The sequence below is a fragment of the Adiantum capillus-veneris genome, chromosome 11, assembly GCF_014529385.1.
Source record: "Adiantum capillus-veneris isolate H3 chromosome 11, ASM1452938v2, whole genome shotgun sequence".
Lineage (NCBI taxonomy): Eukaryota > Viridiplantae > Streptophyta > Polypodiopsida > Polypodiales > Pteridaceae > Adiantum > Adiantum capillus-veneris.
The window spans coordinates 157,472,488-157,496,750 of record NC_140941.1 but is presented as its reverse complement, the minus strand read 5'-3'; positions in this window follow the sequence as shown (position 1 = coordinate 157,496,750).

Sequence of the window (24,263 nt, the reverse complement as noted above, 5' to 3'; positions counted from 1 at the left end):
TTGAGACCAATGATATGGAAACGGATGGCCATCAAACTTTGCAAGGGTGAGGTAAGAATATTAATCTCTACCTCTACAAAGTTTCATGGGCATCACAATTTGTCTCGATGTTCTAGGGCACAAAAAGCCAAATTTTGGTCGTTAAGTCCTTTGTGAGCCCAAAGACAAAAAATGGCAAATATGACACCGTGGATCGATGAGACGGAATGGATGGCCATGAAAATTTATAGCGATAAGGAAAGATCACTAATCCTTGCTCGTAAAAAGTTTCATGGGCATCACAATCCGTCTCGATGCTCTAGGGAGGCACAATCGCCAGGTTTTGTTCGTTGTGCCTTTCGCGAGCCCAAAGCCAAAAATCAGCGATTGTGCCAACGTGGAGCAACGAGATGCCAAGAGATGGTTGTGAGACTTTGCGAGGTTGGGAGAAGCACACTAATACCCACCCCTAAAATGTTTGATGTGCATCACAATCATTTCGACGGTCTAGGGTGGCACAATCGCCAACTTTTGGCTGTTGGCCCCTAAGCGAGCCCAAAGCCAAAAAATTTGTGATTGTATCACCTTGGATCGTTGAGACAGCTACGGATGTCTATGAAACTTTGAAGGGGTGAGAATTAGTGTGGTTCCCCCTTGCCTACAAAGTTTCATAGCCACTCCTTGCATCATAGTCTATCTCAACGGTCTAGGACAGCACAATAACCAACTTTTGACCTTTAGGCCCTTGGCAAGCCCAAAGCCAAAAACTTGGTGATTGTGCCACCTTAGACCAACGAGACGACAATGGATGTACATGGAAATTTGCAAGGACAATGGAAGCACACTAATACTCACTCCTGCAAGGTTTCATGGCCATCGCAACCCATCTTGATTGGGAGCCTGGGGAGCCCAAAGACAAAATATTGGAGATTATGTCACCTTGGACCCCAAGACGACAAGGAATGGCCATGAAACTTGACAAGTGTGGAGGAAGCATACTAATCCTCAACATTATAAAACATTCATGGGTATCGCAATCCATCTCAACGGTTTAGGATGGCACAATCGCAAACTTTTGGCTGTTGGGCCCTTGGAGAGCCCAAAGCCAAAATATGAGCAATTGCACCACCCTGAACCATTGAGATGGCAAAGTAAGGCCATGAAACTTTCAAGGGTGGGAAAATCACACTATTCACCACCCCTAAAAAGTTTCATGGGCATCACAATCCATCTCGATGGTCTAGGGTGGCACAATCATCATCTTTTGGCCGTTGGACCCTTGGCGAGCCCAAAGACGTAAAATTATTGATTGTGCTGCCATGGACCAACGAGATGAAAATGAATGGCCATGAAAATTTTCAAGCGCAAGGAAATAACTCTAATACCCACCCCTACAAAGTTTCATGGGCATCGCAATTTGTCTCGACAGTCTAGGGTGACACAAAAGCCAAATTTTGGTCATTAGGTCCTTGCAGAGCCCAAAGCCAAAAAATTGGCGATTGTGCGGTCCTAGAGAGACAAGACAAAAAGGATGGACATAAAATTTTACCAGGGTAGGGAAAGCTCACTAATCATCACCCTTGCAAAGTTTCCTGGGTATTGCAATCCATTTCGACGTTCTAGGGTGGCATAATCGCCAACTTTTGTTCGTTGTGCCCTTGTCGAGCCAAAGCCAAAAAATTGGCAATTGTGACATATTGCACAACGAGATGGTACCGGATTGTGCAACCTTGCACTCCGTCTTGATGGTCTAGGATGGCACAATAACCAACTTTTGATTGTTGGGCCCTTGGAGAGTCCAAAGCCAAAAAACTGGCAATTGTGTCACCCTGGACTATTGATACGGCAACACATGGCCATGAAACTTTTCGAGGGTCGAGGAAGCACACTAATCCCCGTCCGTGCAAATTTTCATGGGCATCGCAATGCGTCTCAACGGTTTAGGGCAGCACAATCGCCAATTTTTATTCCTTTTTTCCTTGGCAAGCCCAAAGCCAAAAAAATGGCGATTGTGCTACCCTGGATTGTGGAGATAGCAACACATGGGCATGGTAATCCCCACCCCTCCAAAGTTTCATGGGCATCGTAGTCTGTTTAGACGGTCTAGGACGGCACAATCGCCAACTTTAGGCCCTTGGGCTCTTGGAAAGCCAAAACTCAAAAAATTGGCGATTGTGCCACCGTGGACCGATGAGACGGAAATATATGGCCATGAAAATTTGCAAGGGCACGGGAAGCACTCTAATCCTTTCCCCTTTGATGTAAACTTTCATGAGCATCACAATTTGTCTCGACGGTCTAAGGCGACACAAAAGCCAAATTTTGGTCGCTGGGCCCTTGGCAAGTCCCAAGCCAAAAAAAATGGCTATTCTGCCACCCTAGACCAACGAGACAAAGAAGATGGCCATGAAACTTTGCAGGGGTAGGGAAATCTCACAAATCCTTACCCATGGAAAGTTTTGTGGGAATCGTACTCTATCACAATGGTCTAAGGCGGCACAATTGCCAACTTTTTTTCGTTGTGCCCTTCGCGAGCCCAAAGCCAAAAAATTGGCATTGTGCCACCCTACACCAATGCGATGGCAACCGGTGGCCATGAAACTTTTCAAGGGTGTATGAAGCATAATAATCATGGTCGTGCAAAGTTTCTTGGGCATCACAGTCCGTTTTGACAGTCTAGGGTGGCACAATCGCCAACTTTTGGTCGTTGGACCCTTGGCATGTCCAAAGCTGAAAAATTGGCGATTGTGTCAAAGTGGACCAACGAACGGAAACGGATGGCCATGAAACTTTTTAAGGGAAAGGGAAACACTCTAATCCGTGCCCCTACAAAGTTCCATGGGCATCGCAATTTGTCTCAATGGTCTACGGTGACACAAAATTCATTTTTTTGTTATTGGACCCTTGGCGAGCCCAAAGCCAACAAATTGGCAATTGTGCCAACGTAGACCGCGAGACGGAATGGATGTCCATGAAACTTTGCAAGGGTAGGGAAAGCTCACTATTCCTTGCATGTACAAATTTTCATGGGCGTTGCAATCCATCTTGACGGTCTAGAGCGGCACAATCGCCAACTTTTGTTCGTTGTGCCCTTGGCAAGCCCGAAGCCACAAAATTATTGATTGTGCCACCCATTGCCGTCTTGAGGATCTAGGGTGGCACAATTGCTAATTTTTTGGCTTTGGCCTCGCTTAGGGACCGACGGCCAAAAGTTGGCGATTGTGCCGTCCTAGATCGTTGAGACCAATTATGATGCACACCAAACTTTGCAATGGTAGGGATTACTGTGCTTCCCCCGGCTTGGCAAAGTCTCATTGCCATCCATTGTCATCTCATTGATCCAAGTTGGCACAATCTCCAATTTGTTGGCTTTGGGCTCGCCAAGGGCACAACGAACAAAACTTGGTGATGGTGCCGCCCTAGAGAGTCGAGACGGATTGCAATGCCCATGAAACATTCCATGGGTGAGAATTAGAGAGAGTTCCTTACCCCTAAAAAGTTTCATGGAAATCCGTTCTGTTTCATCATTCGAGATTGTCACACTTGCCAATTTATTAGCTTTGGGCTCACCAAGGACCCAACGTCCGAAATTTGGCTTTATCTCGCTCTAAACCGTCAAGACAAATTGCGATGCCCATGAAACTCTGAAGGGGTAGGGATTCAAGTGCTTTCCTCATCCTTGCAAGTTTTATGGCCATCAATTTTTGTCTCTTCGTTCCACATTGCCACAATCGTCAATTTTTTCGGCTTTGGGCTCGCAAAGGGTCCAACGACCAAAAGATGGCGATTATGCGGCCTTAGACCGGCAAGACGGATTGCGGTGGCCATGAAACTTTGTAGAGTTGAAAGAAGCACATGCATCCTGGTTTTGCAAAGTTTCATTCTAATCACAGTTCACCGCCTCTATAGTCTAGGATGGCACAATTGCCAACTTTTGGTCGTTGGGCCCTTTGAGACGAAAGCAAAAAAATTGACGACTGTGCCATCCTCGACCAACAAGACGGAAATGGATGGCCATGAGACTTTGCATGGATATGAGAAGCACACTGATACCTACCCCTGCAAAGTTTCATGGGCATCGCAATCCGTCTCAACGGTCTAGGGTTGCACAATTGCAACCTTTTTGCCGTTGGGCCCTTTGCGAGCCCAAAGCTAAAAAAATGGCGATTCTACCACCCTGGACCATTGACACGACAACGGATAGCCATGAAACTTTGCACAGGTGTGGGAAGCCCACTAATCCTTGTGTGTGTATAGTTTATGGGCATCACAATCCATCTCGACAATCGAGGATGACACAGTTGACCATTTTTTGCTGTTGGATCCTTGGCGAGTCCAAAGCCAAAAAATTGGTGATTGTTCCAATGTGGACTAGTGAGACAAAAACGGATGGCTATGGAAATTTGCAAGGGGAGGGAAATATCACTAATCCTTGCCCATACAAAGTTTCATGGGCAACACAATCCATCTCAATAGTCTAGGGCAACACAATTGCCAACTTTTGTTCATTGTGCCCTTGGCGATCCCAAAGCCAAAAAATTAGTGATTGTGTCACCTTGCACCGATGAGACGGGAACATATAGCCATGAAATTTTGCAGGGGCAAGGGAAGCACACTTATCCCACTTGTGCAAAGCTTCAAAGGCATCAAAATCCATCTCAACGGTCTAGGGTGGCACAATTGGCCACTTTTCGCCGTTGGGCCCTTGGCGAGCCAAAAATAAAAAAATTGGTTAATGTGCCACCTTGGGATGATGAGACAGTAACTTATGGCCATGAGACATTGCAAGGGTGGGGGTGAAAAACAATCCCCACTCCTACAAAGTTTCATAGGCATCGCAATCCATCATGACCATTTAGGGTGGCCTTCAAAGTTTCATGGCCATGCGTTGCCGTCTTGACGGTCCAGGGTGGCACAATCACCAATTTTCTTACTTTTGGGCTCTCCAAGGGCCAAAAAGTCAAAAGCTGGCGATTGTTCCGTCCTAGACTATTGAGACGAAGTGCGATGCCCATGAAAGTTTGCAGGGTGGGGATTACTATGCTTCCTTCACACGTGCCAAGTTTCATGGCCATTCCTTGCATTCTCATTGGTCCAGGGTGGCACAATCGCCAATTTGTTTGCTTTGGGATCACCAAGCTCCCAATCAAATAAATTTAATGATTGTGTCATCCTAGATGATCGACACGGATTGCGATGCCTATGAAACCTTGTAGGGGTGAGTATTAGTAGGCTTCCCTTTCCCTTGCAAAGTTTCATGGCCATCTGTTGCCCTCTTGTCGATCCAAGGTGACACAATCGCCAACTTTTTGGCTTTTGGCTTGCCAAGGGCCCAAAGGTCAAAAGTTGGTTATTGCGCCATCCTATAACTTTTTGGCTTTTCCGCTCGCCAAGGGCCCAAAGGTCAAAAGTTGGTTATTGTGCCGCCCTATACCTACGATGCAAGGAATGACTATGAAACTTTTAGGGGTGGGGTAAGCACACTAATCCCCACCACTGTAAAGTTTCATAGATATCCATTTCCATCTTGACGATCCAAGTTGGTACAATTGCCAATTTTTTGGCTTTGGGCTCGTTTAGGGACCGATGGAGAAAAGTCCGTGTTTCTACCATCCTAAACCATCGAGATGGATTACGATGCACACAAAAATTTGCTGGGGTGGGGATTAGTGTGCTTCCCCCATCCTTGCAAAGTCTCATGGCTATCCATTGGCGTCTCATCAGTCCAAGTTGGCACAATCGCCAATTTTTTGGGTTTGGGCTCACCAAGGGCACAACAAATAAAACTTGGCAATTGTGCTGCCCTAGAGCGTCGAAACAGATTGCAATGCCCATGAAATGTTGCATGGGTAAGTGTTAGTGAGATTTCCCTACCCCTACAAAGCTTCATGGCCATTCATTCCGTCTCATCGATCGAGAGTGTCACACTTGCCACTTTATTGGCTTTGGGCTCGCCAAGGATCCAATGACCAAACTTTGGCTTTTTTGTCGCTCTAGACCGTCGAGGCAAATTGCAATGCCCATGAAACTTTGTAGGGGTAGGAATTCAAGTGCTTCCCTCACCCTTGCAAAGTTTCATGGCCATCTATTCCCGTCTCTTTGGTCCATGGTGACCCAATGGTCAGTTTTTCCTCGGCTTTGGGCTTGCCAAGGGTCCAACGACTAAAAGATGGTGATTGTGCGGCCTTAGACCGTTGAGACAGATTGCGATGTCCATGAAACTTTTTAGGGGCAAAAATTAAGGTGCTTCCCCTACTTCTCAAAGTTTCATGGACATGCATTGCCATCTCGATGATCCAAGGTAACACAATTGCCATTTTTTTTGGCTTTGGGCTCACCAAGGGCCCAATAGCCAAAAGTTGGCAATTGTGCCACCCTAGACTATCAAGACGTATTGCGATGCCCATGAAGGTTGGCACGGGTGGGGATTAGTATGCTTCCTCCACCCCTACCATGTTTCATGGCCATTCCTTGCTGTCTCGTCGGTCTATGGTGGCACAATCGGCTATAGTTTTGGCTTTCGGGTCGCTCAAGGCCCAAGGGTCAAGATCTAGTGATTGTGCCACCCTAGACCATCGAGACAGATTGTGATTCCCATGAAAATTTTCAAAGACAGGGATTTTTGTGCTTCCCTTGCCCTTTTCATGTCCATTGATTGTCGGCTCGTTGGTCTAGGATGGCACAATTGCCAATTTTTTGTCTTGTCGGCTTAAGTGGCAAAATTACTAATTTTTCACCTGTGCAAAGTTTCATGGGCATCCTTTGTCATGTCTATGGTCCAGGGTGACACAATCACCAATTTTTTGGTTTTGGGCTCCCTTAGGGAGCAACGGCCAAAAGTTGGAGATGGTACTGTCCTAGACCGTCGAGAAGGATTCTGATGCGCATGAAACTTTGTACGGGTGAGGATTAGTGTGATTCGCCCTCCCCCACAAAGTCCCATGGCCATCCCTTTCTGTCTTGTCAGCTTAGGGTGACACAATCAATCGCTAATTTTTTGGCTTTCGGCTTGCCAACGGCCAAAAGTTGGCGATTGTGCTGTCCTAGAGGGTTGAGGCGGATTGCGATGCCCATACAACTTTGCAAGGGTGATGGTTAGTGATATTTCACTACCCTTGTAAATTTTGATGAACATCTGTTTCTTCGTGTTGGTTCAGGGTGGCACAATCGCCAATTTTATTGCTTTAAACTCGCCTAGGGCCTAACAACCAAAATGTGGCTTTTGTGTCGCCCTAAACCATCCAGACGATTTGCAATGCCCATCAAACTTTGTAGGGGTGGGTATTAGAGTTCTTCCCTTGCCCTTGCATAGTTTCATGGCTATTTGTTTCTGTCTTGTTGGTTCACGGTGGCACAATCACCAATTTTTTGTATTTGGGCTCGCCAAGGGGTGAACGACAAAAAGTTGCCAATTATGCCACCCTAGACTATCGAGATGGACTACAATGCCCATGAAACTTTGCACGGTTGGAGATTAGTGTGCTTCCCCCACCCTTGTAAAGTTTCATAGCCTTGCATTGCCATCTCAAAGGTCCCGGGTGGCACAATCACCAATTTTTTGGCTTTAGGCTCACTCTGGGGCCAATAGACAAAAGTTGACTATTGTGTCATCCTAAACCGTCGAGACAGATTGTGATGCCCATGAAACCATGCAGGGACAAGGATTAGTGTGCCTCCCTTGCCATTGCAAAGTTTCATGGCCATCCGTCGCCCTCTTGTTTTTCCAACGTGGCTTTGGGCTCGCCAAGCGCCCAAAGGTCAAAAGTTCGTTATTGTGCCACTCTAGACCATTGAGACAAACTACGGTTTAAGGAATAGCTATGACACTTTGTAGGGGTACAAGAAGTATACTAGTCTCCCAACCATTGCAAAGCTTCATAGACATGCGTTGCCATTTCAACGGTTGAAGGTGCCACAATCGCCAATCTTTTTGGCTTTGGCCTCGCCAAGGGCCTAACAAACAAAAATAGATTTGTGTCGTCCTAGACCGTGGATACGAATTGTGATGCCCATGAGACTTTGTAAGGACAAGGATTAGTGTAAAATTTCCCTTGAAAATTTTCATGGCCATCTATTGCCGTCTCACCAGTCTAGGGGGACGCAATCGCCAATTTGTCGGCTTTGGGCTTAGCAAGGGCCCAATGGCCAGTTGGCCATTGTGCCACCCTAAACCATCAAGACGGACTACAATGACCATGAAAGTTTGTAGAGGTGGGGATTAGTGTGCTCCCCCAACCCATAAAAAGTTTCATGGCCATGCATTGCCGTCTCAGTGGTCCAGAGTGGCACAATTACCAATTTTTTGGCATTGGGCTTTCGAAGGGCCCAACAACCAAAAGTTGGCATTGTTCCACCCTAGACAATTGAGACAGATTTTGATGCCCATGAAAATTTACAAGGGTGGTTTTAGTATGCTCTCTCCCCCCCGCAAAGTTTCATAGCCATTCCTTGGCGTCTTGTCGGTCCACGGTGGCACCATCGCCAATATTTTGGCATTGGGCTTGCTCAGGACCCAACGACCAAAATTTGGGAATTGTGCTGTCTTAGACCATTGAGATGGATTTTGATGCCCACAAAACATTGCAAGGGTGATAATCAGTGTGCTTCCTTTGTCCCTACAAAGTTGCATGATCATCCATTGTCGTCTTGTTGGTCTAGTGTTGCATAATTGCCAATTTTTTGGCTTTGGCCTCGCCAAGGACCCAAAGGCCAAAAGTTGGCGATTGCTGCCTTAGACCGTCAAGACGGACTGCAATTCCCATGAAACTTTGTAGGAGTGGGTCTTATTATGCTTTCTCCACCCCTACAAAGTTTCAGGGCCATCCACTTTTTTTTTTTATGGTCCATGGTGACAGAATTTTCAAATTTTGTGCTTTGGGCTTGCTTAGCGGCCAACGACCAAAAGTTGGCGATTGTGCCACCCTAAACCGTCGATAAGGATTGAGATGTCCATCACACTTTACAAGGCTAGGGATTAGTGTTCTTTCCCTATCCCTACAAAGTCTCACGGTGGTTATCTGTTGCCATCTCGTCAGTCTATGGTGGCACAACCGCTAATTTTCTAGTTTTAGTCTCGCCAAGGGCCCAATGCCCAAAAGTTGGCCATAATGCCGTTGTGAGCGGGATGAAAACACACACAGTGCCTCTATAACAACCCGACACACACTCTTGGGAAGATACACACACACACTATGGGGCACCACTCGGCTTACACAACACACCTGGCCGAGACAGGGAACACACCTCTGGATTGAGAGGAGAGAGACTATCCACTTGCCCACTCCACACAAACACACACACACTCACACACCCAAAAAACTCAGCTCAAAAGAGGAGAATATCTGATTTTTAGATACAATTGAGCTTGGGCCAACACCAATGGCGCAAATAGCTCACACAATATGGGTAAAAGATACCATATACAATCACAAATTGGAGCAGAAGCTTCGCTCATAGGAGAAACTTACACAGCCAAAAAAGCAGAAAAAGAATGAGGAATTTGGAAAAATGGACAGCGCCATCGCGTCTGGAATGGCCCAAAACCCCAGTCTACAATGTCAAAGTGCTCAAATCCGACATCAGATGAGCAGTTTACGGCCAAAACAGGCTCCAAAAACCCCAAAAACACACCTGCGACTGTTTCTCCTCTCTTCTCCACGTTTTCTCTGGTCTTCTCTCTGTTTTTTCAATTCCCACACTTAGATTTATTACTTGGGCACCCTTGTCCTTTTAGATGACCTCAAACGGACCCCGAACAGGCCAAAAACTGACCTCGCAGTGCATAGTTGTCACCTTTTTGCATCATGCGCATGCCTGGCACTCAACTTTTTCCAATAATGCATCCCGCCACCATGTGAAGTGGCCCGAAAATATGGTCCTCATGATGACCTTTCTGCATAATTAGCACAAGAAAACACCCACATTGTATTTGTACACGTGCCAGTATTGACCCCGTTCGACCTCCTGATGCCACTAGATGCCATTTGACGCACCTACTTACCTCATGTCGTCGGCCCGCGGATAGCTTCCTCGAAAATTTTTACGTGCTACCAACTCCTCCTTATTGTAGAAAAAACACACTGGTACTAGTAATAGTGAAAATCGCTGCACTATGTACACCCTGTCCTACCTGTACACACGTGGGCCCCACGTAACCACCTGGCTATGGAAATTGGGCAACCCTTTATTCGATGCACCATACATGGATATGTACATATGCGCAATCCCTTGCTCCAAAAAACTCCTCACAAAATTTGCCCATCCCCTAGCCTGCTAGATCATTCATGATCAGCAGCAACAAAAAGAGATATGAGGCTCGCCTCATCACAGGTCTCCTCATCCCTCACAGACATCACTTGCTCCACAGACAGCTCATCCTGCTCCACCATCATCAATCTAGCCTTGTACAATTTAAGACGCGATCCATTTACCCTTGACATATGTAGAACCCCATCCAGGTTAGCCAACTGATATGTACCATTCGAGAAACACTCCACTACCTTGAAAGGGCCTTCCCACTTAATTTGAAACTTCTTTTGGAAGGTGTTGTCTAGCTTACTGTTGTAGTGCAAAACCAAGTCATGCTTCTTGATACCCTTACTTTTGACCTTTTCATTTATCTTTGCCAAAGCCTTATCTTGCATCTGCCCATAATACTCCAATGCGCTCGTCCTATCCAACTGAACCTCTTGTAACTGCAAGAGCCTCTCTTTGAATGTATCACTAGGCGGCCCAAGCAACTTCTCTAGCATCTTGACTGGAGGAAACTCTACTTCCACAGGAAATAGTGCTTCCTTTCCATACACCAAATGAAATGGAGTAAACCCTGTACCTGTCTTCACTGGAGTACGCTAAGCCCATAATGCACTAGGCAATTCCAAATCCCAATTCTTTCCTTGGTGCTCTGTCACTTTCGAAAGAATCTGTACCAACTCACCATTGAATATTTCATTTAAGCCATTACACTGTGGGTAATAAGGAGTGGTATGCTGATGCCTAATCTTCATCTTTGCACATAAAAAATCTAGCAGTTTAGCTCTAAAGCCAGGCCCCTTATCTGAAAGTAGCTCCAGTGGCACCCCAAACTTGCAACATATTTCATCATACACAAATTTTGCCACATCCTTTGTAGTGATCTGTTTTACTGGTATAGCCTCTGCCCATCTAGACAGATAGTCCACTGCAGTCAAAATATAGCTTTTGCCCCTGCTTGTGATAGGTAATGGGCCTATTGCATCAATCCCCCACTTTTCAAACACATCAAATGCCATAATGGTTTTTCGTAGCTCTGGCTTCAACACTCTCTTCCCAAATGCTTGACACCTATTGCAAGACCTACACCAATGGTGAACATCCTTGTGCAAACTAGGCCATACATACCCCTCTTTCATCGGAGAGAAAGTTCTCGGAAGTAGAGCTAGTGATGGCCAATACCACGGCTTGCACAATACACTGGCCTCATATAATGGCTTCCCTTCCCCTTTTGCAATAGCATGGCTCCAATGGCATCATCCCCTACTGATGGATTTACATAAAACACTTCCTCCCAATCAGGAGCCTGCATGGATGACAACCCCCCTAACACCTCTTTCACCTCTTGAAACGATTCTTCACACTTGTCATCCCATTGCAATGGATCATGCTTTGCCACTTGTTGTAATGGATAAAGGAGCTGCAAAGACAATGGAATAAACCGTGCCATGTACTTCACTTTGTGTTTAAAGGTTGCCAATTGCTTTGTACTCGTAGGTGATGGAAGAAGAATAATAGACTTAACCTTGTCTGGATAAGCCTCAATGCCATTTTCTGACACCATATGGCCCAATAACTTCACCCTTGGCTGTGCTAGATGACATTTCTTTGGATTTAGTTGTCCTCCACATTCATCATATCGAGCCAATACCATTTGCAACTTCTCATGGTGTTCAGCCCTACTGCTATAGACACAGAAGTCATCCATAAAAGCTTTAACACAACTACCAATGAATGGTTCCAATACCCAATTTGCTCTCTCTTGATAGAAAGATGGCCCATTTGATAACCCAAACGGCAATACTATGTAGCAATAGCAGCCCCATGGCGTAATAAAAGTTGTCTTTGTGCGGTCTTTAAGAGCAATATTCAATTGAAAATAGCCTGAAAAACCATCACACACACTGTACCTCTCATAACCTGCCACTAAATCCAAGATCTGATCAATGAATGGAAGAGGATATGGGTTCTTCTTAGTGGCTGTATTTAAGGGTTTAAAATCTACACAAATCCACTTTCCATCCTTCTTTGGACTGACCACTACTGGACTCACCCATTCTGTGGTCTCCACTGGAACTATAAACCCTGCCTTCAATAACTTGTCCACCTCTTCTCGCAAGGCTTCCATTTGCTCTTGACCCATTCTTCTTAGCCTTTGCCGCACTGGCTTAGCACCTTCTTTCAGCTCTATATGCATCTCTTCACCCTTGAACCCTCTTCATATGAAGTGATGAACAAATCAGGAAAACTAGCCAGCATGTGCAAATATATTTCCTTCTCCATAGCTGAGAGGTCTCCACTGATCATTTGTGTCATCAATTCTTGCTTCTTTGACAATTCAACCTTCGTTTGCATCAGCCCTTCAATCACTTCATAAGGCCCTTCACTTCATCCTCAACTTCATTTGCAAATGCGATTAAACCATACTCCTGGATTTCTTTATCCATCAAAAGAAATGCAACATCAGCATCCTCATCACTGCTGGTAGTGCTATCACTGTCCTCATCTGTCACCGTGGAAGAGTCTTCATCACTAGACCCATCCTCATCTTCATAAAGCTCCTCTAATCGTTTCGTTGTGTCCATATTGTATAGCTTCTTGGCACCTGTCTTTCCATAGAGGCTAATCGTACCATGTCGCCAATCTTGAACAGCTCCCTCTGCACGTAACCATGGTTTGCCCAGTATAATAGGATATGCTCCCAACCCTACTGGCATAACATGAAAATCAACCACTGCCTTGCATCATATGCCTCCACTTCTAAGCTCTTTACAACACCCAAGCATTTTACTTTTTGATGGTTTGCCAATCTGATCCGAAACCCTGACACCCCAGTCACTGTAAGACCCATCTTCTCAACGCATGAGTGTGTTATCACACGTATTTGGGCCCCGACATCAACATAGCCTTGTCCTAAATTTTTCCTTTTGTGCCACACATCTACTATTGGACAGATATCTGGTAGCTCGTCCATTGCCAACACCTTCATTGAACCTCTCTCTGGCTCTTTCTCCATTGGGTTAACCATCCTCTTCCACTGTCGCTTTAGCTTAGGCACCATCTCTATAAGCTGCCCAAAAGTAACATCGGCTTTCCTGCTCATCAGATCCTCCTTCAAGTCATAGCTTAATTGCCCATCCCCTAGCGGAAAATCTGAAACATGAAACTTTCGACGAGCCCTTCTTTTCCTCTTGGCCTTGACATCCTCGCCTTCATGGCTCTTTCCCTTCTTCTTACTAGGACCTGGGGCACTTCTTCCTTCCTTGTCCTCTTTCGTCTTCTTCCCAATAGGCATCACTAATGTATCCTCTAGCTTTGATGCCTTCTCTAAGGTAACCACACTTATCTCCCTTAATTTTGATGCCATAATCAGTTGACCTAGTTAGCACCTGTCTTGGCAATGGATACATGTCTCCCCCCATCCTTGGTGGCTTATCACATTGCGGGCTGATGTGTCCCAACTCTCCACAATTATAACATGTGGGCGTCTGCCTCCAGAACCTACCATTACTTTGTCCAACACCATTCCTAGGTCTTTCTTCACCTCCTGGCTGATTTGTAAACCTCCCTCGACCTCGATTATTTCCCCCCTGACCTAGCATGTTTAGGCTGAGATTCTTCATTAAATCTACCACTTGCCTCATGTCTTGCCTTAGCCCATCATCTTGCACAGATGTAGTGACCACTGCTGGCATAACGTGAGGAGTAACAGAAACCACTGGTTCATGATGAACCCCTAGCATGCGACCTTGTAAAGAGTCCATAGGCTGAAATTCAGACCTCATGGGCAAAGACTCCACCCCTAACTGGCTCATTTTCCTCAGCCTCCACTCTTTGTTCCTTGCCACCTCCAATGCATCTTCATATGTCCTAGGCTTCTTTAGCTCCACTCTCCAACGTATATTCTCCCAAAGACCGGCCAAGAACCTGTCCTTCTTCATCATGTCAGGGCGGGGGTACCTGTGGTGCTAAGGCCTTGCACATCCTCTCCCATGCCAATGAAAACTTACGTATGTACGCATCTACTGGCTCACCTTCCTTCTGCACCAAACCTTGTACTTCGTGCCACACTTTGTCAGGATCTTCTATCTTCACAAACTCCACTTCCAATCCATGCCTTAGATTGTCCCAACTCAATCTTACAGGTGGATCCGCTGCACGAAACTCCTCTTCAAATGCTTTGGACCAGACTTGTGCATCACTCTTCAAACAAATCTGGAGAAGACGTAACATCTGCGCAGGGTCATGAATATGGTTGCTAATGCAGACAACCTCCATCTTTTCCAAAAAGTCTTCCACATCCTTATCACTTCTTCCATGAAACTCCGGATAAGAGAAAGCCAGGGCTACCCAAGTTACAATGCTTTGAGAACCCCTTCGAACACACGTGCAAGAACCCAAAACTTTTCACTACCCAATCCCCAGAAACTTCAATGGAGCTCAGCTTTAGATAAGGACAAACACATGCACATCAAATGAGTTTTCATAGTTAATCATTGGAATTACAACAGGCAAAGGACATTCCAGTATCTCTCTTAATCTTCTTGGCCCGAACATAAAGACTATGCGCTGTTGGAAAAAAATCTTCCTGGACACATGAACATTTATCTGGATTCTCTGAGTTAAATGAAAAGAAGTGAACTGAGGTCCGTCGTGATTATCCATTAAAAGCCATCCATGTAGCTTCCAAGAAAGCACACTTGACTAATCCTCTGATTTTGCCAAAATTTCAGCAGCATAACAGCATAAATGGCTTAAAAGACAAAAAAACCAGCCATCATAACTTGGAAAAAATTTGACAAAGTTTCCCCAGAAGTAGAGCAGTGTGAACCCAAAATATAGACTGTATATGTATGCATAAACTATCAACAATAGAACCCGAGCATCAAATAGGACTCACTAGTACATAGCCTATGGCGAGGTCACGAAAAGGGTGCTCCAGCTACCTGTATCACCGAAAGGATCTCCACATTTGAGAATCTCCCAGCTCAATAAAACCTCACGCTATCGACCCTCACACGAAGGCTCATGCAAATCGCGTATAGTCAAGTCTCAGAAATGACTATCTTCTAGACCAAGGCTCAGAAATGGTTGGGACTACCAAACAAAACCAAGTATGGCTCCACAAAGATGTACAATGGTAGTTTCCACAAGTAACGTACAATCCAGCAGACAATGCGCTCAAACAGGCGCCAAGTGATGCATACCCACAACAACTCCAAGTGACACCACTGCTAGTATATCCCTGTACTCCAGCTACCTACACCTGTGTGAATCACTTGTACCTATACCTGTCTCTGTAACCTGTAACCTGTAGACTGCAACCTGTAATCCCGAATCTCGAAGCAAAAGGTACTCGAAGAAGATCCTCCGTGGGGGCGCCAAAAGAATGTGAGCGGGATGAAAACACACATAGCGCCTCTATAACGACCCGACACACACTCTTGGGAAGATACACACACACACTATCGGGCACCACTCGGCTTACACAACACACCTGGCCGAGACAGGGAACACACCTCTGGATTGAGAGGAGAGAGACTATCCACTTGCCCACTCCACATAAACACACACACACACTCACACACCCAAAAAACTCAGCTCAAAAGAGGAGAATATCTGATTTTTAGATACAATTGAGCTTGGGCCAACACCAATGGCGCAAATAGCTCACACAATATGGGTAAAAGATACCATATACAATCACAAATTGGAGCAGAAGCTTCGCTCATAGGAGAAACTTACATAGACAAAACAACAGAAAAATAATGAGGAGTTTGGAAAAATGGATAGCGCCATCGCGTGCAGAACGGCCCAAAACCCCAATCTACAATGTCAAAGTGCTCAAATCCGACATCGGATGAGCAGTTTACGGCCAAAATAGGCTCCAAAAACCCCAAAAACACACCTGCGACTATTCCTCCTCTCTTCTCCACGTTTTTTCTGGTCTTCTCTTTGTTTTTTCAGTTCCCACACTTAGCTTTATTACTTGGGTACCCTTGGCCTTTTAGATGACCTCAAACGGACCCCGAACAGGCCAAAAATTGACCTCGCAGTGCATAGTTGTTACCTTTTTGCATCGTCCGCACGCCTGGCACTCAACTTTTTCCAATAATGCATCCCGCAACCATGTGAAGTGGCCCCAAAAGATGGTCCTCATGATGAACTTTCTGCATAATTAGCACAAGAAAACATCCACGTTGTGTTCGTACACGTGCAAGTATTGACCCCGTTCGACCTCCTGATGCCACTAGATGCCATCTGACGCACCTCCTTACCTCATGTCGTCGGCCCGCGGATAGCTTTCTCGAGAAGTTTTACGCGCTACCAACTCCTCCTTATTGTAGAAAAAACACACTGGTACTGGTAATAGTGAAAATCGATGCACTATGTACACCCTGTCCTACTTGTACACATGTGGGCCCCACGTAACCACCTGGCTATAGAAATTGGGCAATCCTTTATTCGATGCACCATGCATGGATATGTACATATGCGCAATATCTTGCTCCAAAAAACTCCTGACACCGTCCTAGACCATCAAACCAATTTTTATTCTCATGAAAGTTTGTAGGGGAGGATATTAGTATGCTTCCCCTTCCTTGGAAAGTTTCATGGCAATTTGTTTCCATCTCGTTGGTCCACAGTGACTCAATTGCCAATTATTTGAATATGCAAGAATGGAAGAAGCACACTAATCCTAGCCATGCATCGCAATCCATCTCAATGGTTTAGGGCGGCACAATCACCAACTTTTGGCCGTTGCCCCCTAAGGGAGTCCAAAGCCAAAAAAATGGCAACTCTGCCACCCTGAACCATGGAGACGATAGCGAATAGCCATGAGACTCTACAAGGTTGGGTTAGGCACACTAATCCCTACCCCTAAAAAGTTTCATGGGCATCGTAATCCATCATGGTGGTCTAGCACAACACAATCGCCAAATTTTGGCCGTTGTGCCCTAAGCGAGCTTGAGTCTTACCAAATGGTGAGCGACCATTTTCGAGCAAAGAAAAAACCGAGTGACTTTCTCACAAACATCCTCTTGTGCAAAATAGATAGTTGCCTCCCCAACTAGTGAGTCTAGTTTAGCTAAATAGGATCGATCAAAAAGCTCACTCCATGGTAGCCTAGAAGAAAGAGTAGAGCTCAATGAATTTGATATTTAAGACCCAAAACCATGGGCAACTAAAGTTTGGGTTGTAGAGGTCCAAGGCAAGTAATGAAAATGTATTCTTTGTCGCATAAAACAGTCTCTCTCTCTCTCTCTCTCTCTCTCTCTCTCTCTAATCACCCAAGTGTGGTAGATTGTCTATGCCTTTTTCCCTCTTGAATATTAGGACTTGAGTTCAACAACTCTCCCGGTCACCATCTTTATGGTCGCTTGGGATAGTTTCCTACGACGTTAAAAATCTCGTCTTCTTCTTCTGCTTCTTCTTGTGTGTGTGTGTGTGTGTGTGTGTGTGTGTGTGTGTGTGTGTGTGTGTGTGTGTGCAGGCGTGAATGTGCACATGCAAATTTTCACAAACAAAAACCTATTTGAAATATTCCTCGCCTCCTCATCAGCTACGGAAGTTCATTCCGGGGCATTTTTTCCCTCTTTAGGAGGTTCTTTCCCCCGTGCATTGTATATACGCCCATCACTCTAGGACTATCTATCTTTCCATTGCACACTAAGTTATACACTCTCCATTATGTGCCTTGAGCTTTCTTCGTCTTCTCCGAGCTGTGTGCATTTCTCTGCAACCCTAATTCCAACAATTGGTATCAGAGCAGGTTGCGTCCTGCCGGGCTTAGTTGCCAGCTGCTCCAGTACACGCCTACTCACTTTCTCCGATTTCAGTGAGCTTTTGTTACCATATACATGTGGTAGTGATGTGTGTGAACACACTTGGACCACCAGGGCATTTTTTCCCTCTTTAGGAGGTTTTTTCCCCCGTGCATTGTATATACGCCCATCACTCTAGGGCTATCTATCTTTCCATTTCACACTAAGTTATACACTCTCCATTGTGTGCCTTGAGCTTTCTTCGTCTTCTCCAAGCTGTGTGCATTTCTCTGCAACCCTAATTCCAACAATTGGTATCAGAGAAGGTTGTGTCCTGCCGGGCTTAGTTGCCAGCTGCTCCAGTACACGCCTACTCACTTTCTCCCATTTCAGTGAGCTTTGGCGAGCGTTCGCAGGTCGACAAATACTTCGGGCGAGATCATAGAGCTCGTTCTGCTCAGAATTTTTGATTTGGGCGCATTTCGGCCTCCGTTTCCACCACAGGCTGTACTGCACATGCTATTTCGTCATTTTGTGAGGAATTTCTGTCAGTGGATGTTTTCTGCATAACATGTGCCTTATAGTCTTCTACAGTTTGTGCTATATAGCATGTGTTGTTCCCGCTCTGTTTCTCCTATTTTCGGGCAGTTTTCACATCAGGTACTGCATTTACCATGGCTGACAACAACAACACAGATGTGTTCAAGATGTTGCTGAGGACAGGTTGGATGGGGACAACTACCCTATGTGGGCTTATATGATGCAACATGTGCTTGTGTCAAAGGGAGTTTGAAACATTGTGCAGGGCATTGATGTACGTCCTGGTTCTGAGGATGCAGGCGATGTTGAGGATGTTGCAGGTCTTGCTGCAAGGATTGCTGCTATTAGAGTTGTTTTGCCTATGGTAGAACAAGCTCGTTGGGATGTAAAGGATGCGCAGGATCATGCATTGATTGCGTTGTCTATGAAGCACACCATTGTTCCTCACATCCGTTCAGCAAAATCTGAGAAACAGGCTTGGGATATTTTGGATGGTCTTTATGCAAGTCGCAATGAGGCTAAAATTGCTTTGCTACGTAAAGAGCTGGAGTCGAAGATTATGCATGAGGAAGATGATATGGACACTTTTCTTGCTAGTGTTAAGGATATCAATGAGCAACTTATTTCTGCTGGAGAAGTCATTTCAAACAGTTCCATTGTGCAGACTGTTCTTGATGCCTTACCAGATTCTTACCAAACTTTTGCTAGTACTTGGAGACTTATGACCCAAGGAAATCCAGAAGTTGTCAATTTTGATGCATTATGCACATTGCTGTTGCAAGAGTCACTTTCCAGAAAAAACAGGACTAGACAGTGTGCAATTGAAAATGCTTTTATTGCTTCTCAAAGAAAGGGTGGTAACAGTAATGCAGCCACTTCTTATGGTTCTGCTGTGAGTGGCAAAAATTCTGTTCCTAATGCTTCTGTTGGCAGCACTTCGTCGGGCAATTCTGGTGATGAGGGCAAAAAGAAGATGCGTTGCCATTATTGTAAAGCTAATGATCACTTGATCAAGTCATGTCCTAAGTTGAAGGCCAAAGAGGCTAAGAAGAAAGAGGGTGGTTCCACTGCAAATGCTGGTTCCACTACAAATGCAGCCATTGTTGAGTCTTCTATGAAAGGAGACTGTAATTCTGATGTTGATGCAGAATGGGCCACTTGTGCCAACAATGCCTCTTATCCAGTTCAGGGAGTTGGAAAGATTGTGCTTATTCATAGGAATTTAGTCACTTGTGCCAACAATGCCTCTTATGTAATTCAAGGAGTTGGAAAGATTGTGCTTATTGCTACTAATGGCAGTTCTTCCACACTTGTCGATGCACTTTATGTACCTGGGATCAAGGAAAATCTCTTGTCTGTATCCGCACTTGCTAGACTTGGACTTGTAGTCAAATTTGTGGATGACATATGTACAGTTCATGATCTCAGTTTTGGTAATGAAATTGTTGCATCTGGCCTTTTGTGTCGTGGGCTGTATAAGCTCACTTTGTATGACAAGTGTGGACAAAATTTTGCAAATGCTGTTGCAGATTCAGGGGCTATTTCAGATGCAAAACTTTGGCATGCACGTTTTGGTCATCTGAATTTTGCCAGTTTGTTGCATTTACAGAAATCTGATATGGTTGCTTCTTTGCCGCCTCTTGAAGCACCTGTCAAACATGTTTGTGAAGGCTGTATTTTGGGTAAGATGCAGCGTTAAGTTTCCAAAGGATGGTTCAGTTCGGGCCACATGCAGGTTGCACCTTGTGAATAGTGATGTTTGTGGGCCCATGCAAACTCCGTCCTTGGGCAATTACCTGTAGTTCGTGACTTTCATTGATGATTACTCCAGGCATGCATGGGTATTTCCGCTTGAAGCGAAGTCCGAAGTTTTTATGTGCAAAAAACAATTTATGGCTATGGCTGAAAGTGTCTCGAAATGTACTATGGACACCCTCCGTTCCGATCGAGGGGGGGAGTACATGTCTCATGAATTCAATGCATTTCTGGCTAGTCATGGGATAAAACACCAATGTATAGTGCCTTATACACCTGAGCAAAATGGTGTTGCTGAGAGGAAAAACAGGTCACTTACGGAAATGGCACGATGTATGGTCAAAAGTCAAGATTTACCGCATTCTTTTTGGCTTGAGGCCATCATGTGTGCCACTTATGTACTTAACAGGTGTCCTACAAAAGCTTTGCAGTCTATTACTCCATATGAAGCATGGCATGATAGAAAGCCTTCTATTGACCACATGCATGTTTTTGGCTGTTTGGCATATGCTTTGGTGCCACAAGTGCAGCGCAAAAAATTGGATGATAAGGCTGTCAAATGTATTTTTGTTGGTTATAGTGCTGAAAGCAAAGGTTACAGGTTGTATCATACGCAAACAAAACGTATTCTGGTTTCTTGGGATGTAGTGTTTGTGGAAGATTTTGTGGAACATTGTTACTGCTTTCTTGAAAGGTGACATATTTGAGAAAGTTTATGTAACGCAGCCTCGCGGTTTTGTCATAAAAGGACAAGAGGACAAAGTGTGAAAATGTAAGAAGGCTTTGTATGGGTTGAAGCAATCTCCTCGTGCTTGGTATGAGAAAGCTGACACTCATTTGGTTAAACGAGGCTTTCGTAACAGTCCAACAGAAAGCACATTGTATGTAAAGCGTGAGGGTGATGTACTTCTCATTGTGGTTCTTTATGTTGATGATCTACTGATCACTACACCAAATGAGAGACATATTGCTGAATTTAAGTCTGATTTGAATGCTACTTTCAAGATGAAAGATTTGGGGCTGTTGCATCATTAATTGGGTATACAGTTTAAGCAGTGTGATGGTGGTATTGCCTTGTGTCAGAAAAGTTACATAGAGACATTGCTATGTAAGTTTGGACTTGAGGACTGCAAATGTATTGCCACTCCCATGAAAACAGGTTTGAAGTTGAGTCTAGATGATGCTGGGGATCCTGCTGATGTCACTCTTTACCAAACTGCTGTTGGCTGCCTCATTTATGTATGCAACACGAGGCCAGATATTCAATTTTCAGTCTCACAGGTCAGAAGATTTATGCATAGCGTAGGGTCTAAGCATTCGCAGACTGTCAAGAGGATTTTTAGCTACCTTAGTGGCACTTTACATCTTGGCTTGTTTTATCCCAAGGGGGGATCATTGCCTCCAGACTTACATGCTTTTTCGGACTCAGATTGGGCTGGTTGTTTTGACACGCGAGTGTCCACAAGTGGTTTTTGTTTCATGCTTGGCAGTTCATGTATATCATGGTTGAGAAAGAAGCAACCTACTGTGGCCACTTCAAGTTGTGAGGCTGAGTACATGGAAGCCTTCACAGCTACGGTTGAGTGTGTATGGCTCAGACGCCTTATGGCTGATTTGGGTGTTGGACAGGACACTGCCAACACTATCTACACTGACAGTCAGAGTGCATTGGCAGTTGCGAGGAACCCAGTTTTTCATGCTCGCACAAAGCTCATTGAGGTGCATTACCACTATGTCAGGGAGAGGCTCTCAGCAGGAGAGATCAGCTTGGCTTATGTTCCAACACAGGACAACCTTGCAGATCTTTTCACAAAGGCATTGTCTTGTGAGAAGCTTGAAGCTTTCTGCAAAGCTTTGGGCTTACTCCCCTTTGTGGACTGATCATGTCCTCAGAGCATGGCACTTCCCTTTACTCATGTGCCAGCTCTCATTCACCGCATCACTCCAGAGGGGATTTGTTACCATATACATGTGGTAGTGATGTGTGTGAACACACTAGGACCGCCGAGGCATTTTTTCCCTCTTTAGGAGGTTTTTCCCCCCATGCATTGTATATACGCCCATCACTCTAGGGCTATCTATATTTCCATTGCACACTAAGTTATACACTCTCCATTGTGTGCCTTGAGCTTCCTTCGTCTTCTCCAAGCTGTGTGCATTTCTCTGCAACCCTAATTCCAACAACTTTCAACTACAGCCGATTGCTACTTGTGCTTGTGGGGTTGTTTACTGTCCTGCTGCATAAAAGAGACCCAAGAGCATGTAATCAACTAGGCCAAGTGGGAATGGGAATAAATACGGAGTGGAGGCAAAGATGGCAGGCGCCGTTGTTCTCTATGGCAGTGCATGGAGTATCTACAAGATGGTGAAGCCACTTATCTACAAACACAAGTATACCACCCAGGCACCACATTGAGAGAGGAGACACTCTCTCCTCCATTGCACCTTGTAATGGGGGTTTCACCATTTTAGTGCATGATTCAAAAATTGCAAGTGCATATGATGATGAAGATATTTATGCGGATGAAGTTATGAGCATACCAAAATAAGGATTTGAATATATGTCTCTCTCCCATCTTGGTCTGCGACTAGATTTGTCTTGATGCATCCTGTAAAAATTTCCCAAAATACTTGTAAACATAAGACTACTCAAGAGATGCTTTTTTCAAAGAGAGAAAGATAGAGAGTGTTGGTATGATAGCGACCTTGAATTGAGAGAGAGAGAGAGAGAGAGAGAGAGAGAGAGAGAGAGAGAGAGAGAGCATGGTGGTGACCTCCAAAACTCAAAAAAAAAAAAAAACCTCGAATTGGCAACAAGCAAAGCTCTTGGAGACAACCATACACAGCTCCTACTAATGATATGAATGGCAACAACCGATGTGCACTGCAGAAAAAATCAATAGCCTTGAGTTTCCTTGCTGGTTTGGAAAGGCTAAACTATTATGTCTTTTGCTATGCAAATGCCTTTTATGATTTTTTAAAATATCAATCATGTTTGGATCTGCTCGTTTTTATGATTGCTCGAAAAGTTTTGCTCGGAGTTTGGAATTCCCCGCGAGCTCAAAGCCAAAAAAATTGGCGATTGTGCCACAGTAGACAGATGAGACAACAACGAATAGCCATGAAACTAGGCACGTGAAGGGAAAGCATACTAATACCTACCCCTGCAAACTCTCGTGGGCATTGCAATCCGTCTAAATGGTCTAGGTCGGCACAATCGCCAACTCTCTATTGGGTCCTTGGAGAAAATTGGCAATTGTACCACCCTGGACTATTGAGATGGCAACACATAGCCAAAAAACTTTCAAGGGGTGGGTAAAGAACCTTTGTCCCTACCCCTACAAAGTTTCATGGCCATCACAATTTGTCTTGATGGTTTGTGTTGTGCACAATCACCAACTTTTGATCATTGGATCCTTGGCAAGTCCAAAGCCGAACAATTGGCGATTGTGCCACCGTGGACCGACGAGATGAAAATGGATGGCCATGAAGCTTTGCAGAAAGTATGAGAGAAGCACTTGAATCCCCGGCCCTACAAAGTTTTATGTGCATCACAATTTGTCTCGATGGTCTAGGGTGACACAAAAGCCAAATTTTGATCATTGTGTTTTTGGCGAGCCCAAAGCCAAAAAATTTGGCGATTGTGATAGCTTGGACCAAAGAGATAGAAAGGATGGCCAAGAAACATTGTAGGTGTAGGAAAATCTCACTAGTCCTTTTTCATGCAAAGTTTCATGGGCATCGCAATCCGTCTCAACGCTCTAGGGTGGCACAATTGGCAACTTTTTGGCAAGCCCAAAGCCAAAAAATTGGCGATTGTGCCAACTTGCACCAACGACATGCCAACATATGGCCATGAGACTTTGTGGGGGTGGGGAAAGCACACTAATCCCTACCCTTGCAAATTTTGATATGCATCACAATCGGTCTCGACGGTTAAGAGCGGCACAATCGCCAACTTTTGGTTGTTGG